We start from the raw sequence: 2,004 nt of genomic DNA, 5'->3' as shown, positions 1-2,004 counted from the left end.
TTGGAGTTCATTTGGGGTCGGGGCAATCCCACACGGCCGTGGTGTACACGGAGCGGGACGGGAGGAGATCCCGGCTGGTCATCTACGGGGGCATGAGCGGCTGCAGGCTGGGCGATTTATGGACCCTCGATATCGGTATGGGGTTTATTTGGGGTTTTATAGGGTTTATTTGGGGTTTTATGGGGTTTATTTGGGGTTTTATGGGGTTTGGGGTCGGGGCAATCCCACACGGCCGTGGTGTACACGGAACGGGACGGGAGGAGATCCCGGCTGGTCATCTACGGGGGCATGAGCGGCTGCAGGCTGGGGGATCTATGGACACTGGACATTGGTATGGGGTTTTTATAGGGTTTAATAGGGTTATTATTTGGCTTATTTGGGATTTTGTCAGATTTTGTGGAATTTTATAGGGTTTTATGGGATTTGGGGTCAGGGGAATGGAGGTTACTGGGGGTCACTGGTCATCTATGGGGGCATGAGCGGCTGCAGGCCGGGGGATTTATGGACACTGCACATTGGTATAGGGGATTTATGGGATTTTACAGGGTTTTTATAGTGTTTTGTAGGTTTTTTATAGGGTTTTATGGGATTTGGGGTCGGGAGAATGGAGGTTACTGGAGGTCACTGGTCATCTATGGGGGCATGAGCAGCTGCAGGCTGGGGGATCTGTGGACACTGGACATTGGTACGGGGTTTTTATAGGGTTTAATAGGGTTATTATGGGGTTTAGTAGGGATTTTAGCAGGTTTTGTGGAATTTTATAGGGTTTTATTGGATTTGGGGTCGGGGGAGTGGAGGTTACTGGTCATCTATGGGGGCATGAGCAGCTGCAGGCTGGGGGATCTGTGGACACTGGACATCGGTACGGGGTTTATTTGGGGTTTTGTAGGGTTTTCATAGGATTTTTCTGGAATTTTGTGGGGTTTTCTGAGGTCATTTCCAGAGGTGTTGTGAGGTCATTTTGGGGAATTCTTTCCGTGTTTTGAGGCCATTTTTTCACGTTCTGGGTGATTTTGGGACTGTTTTCTCACATTTTGGGGCCATTTCCTGACGGTTTGGGGTCATTTCCTGCTGTTTTAGGGCTGTTTCCTGATATTTTGGGGCTGTTTCTTCACATTTGTTGTGATTTTGGGGCTGTTTGCTCACATTCTGGACAATTTTGGGGCTGTTTCTTTATGTTTTTCGTCCATTTCCTGACATTCTGGGTGTTTCTGGGTCCGTTTTATCACATTCTGGGTGATTTTGGGGCCGTTTCCTCACATTTTGGGGTCATTTCCTGCCATTTTGGGGTAATTTCTCACATTTTGGGGTCCCTCAGAGACGCTGACCTGGAACAAGCCGAGCCTGAGTGGGGTCGCTCCCCTCCCCCGCAGCCTCCACTCGGCCACCACCATCGGCAACAAGTGAGTCTGGGGGTGACCCCCCCCCCTCAATTGTGGTTTATTTTAATTTATTTTAATTTAGTTTAATTTAATTTTTTGTATTTGTTGCAGTTTGTTTTAATTTAACTTGTTTTAATATAATTTTTTGAATTTATTATGATTTTTTTCAACTTATTTGATTGTGATCCACTTAAATTTTTTGTTTGTTGTTATTTGTTTTTTGACATACTTTAACTTACTTTATTTTAATTTATTGTAATTTATTTTGATTTGTTAATTAATCCAGTTGTGATTGTGATCCCCGCCAAAAAAAATGCAAATTTTGTGGGGTGGGGGTCTCCACACCCTCCCAGATGGATTTTTTTGGGGGATGGGGGTCTCTGGGTGCCCCCTTGACCTTTGACCCCTCCCAGAATGGACATTTTGGGGGGGTCCGGGGGTCTCCGTGCCCCTTTTAATCCCCATAACCCCCCCCCAAGATGGTTTTTTTTTTGCGGTGGGGGTCTCTGGGTGCCCCCTGACCCCCTGGACCCCTCCCCTTTTTCAGGATGTACGTTTTTGGGGGGTGGGTGCCCCTGGTGATGGACGACGTCAAAGTGGCCACGCACGAGAAGGAGTGGAA

General features: G+C 47.3%; 1 long non-coding RNA gene across 2 annotated transcripts; it reads left to right on the top strand.

The window, feature by feature from the left end:
• Positions 1 to 17: 17 nt before the first annotated feature.
• On the top strand, positions 18 to 1,998 carry LOC130587984 (uncharacterized). Of its 2 annotated transcripts, none has more exons than XR_008966885.1 (3): positions 18 to 135; positions 1,319 to 1,403; positions 1,930 to 1,998. It is a non-coding gene; the product is annotated as an uncharacterized LOC130587984 (long non-coding RNA). The 2 variants fall into 2 exon arrangements; XR_008966886.1 differs by lacking the exon at positions 18 to 135 and adding an exon at positions 208 to 331.
• Positions 1,999 to 2,004: the final 6 nt, after the last annotated feature.

The sequence above is a fragment of the Malurus melanocephalus genome, unplaced genomic scaffold (genome assembly GCF_030028575.1).
Source record: "Malurus melanocephalus ecotype Western Australia unplaced genomic scaffold, MMel_1.1 scaffold_2950, whole genome shotgun sequence".
NCBI classification, from domain to species: domain Eukaryota; kingdom Metazoa; phylum Chordata; class Aves; order Passeriformes; family Maluridae; genus Malurus; species Malurus melanocephalus.
The sequence above is the reverse complement of the archived record's forward strand: the minus strand, read 5'-3'. Positions and strand labels throughout refer to the sequence as shown.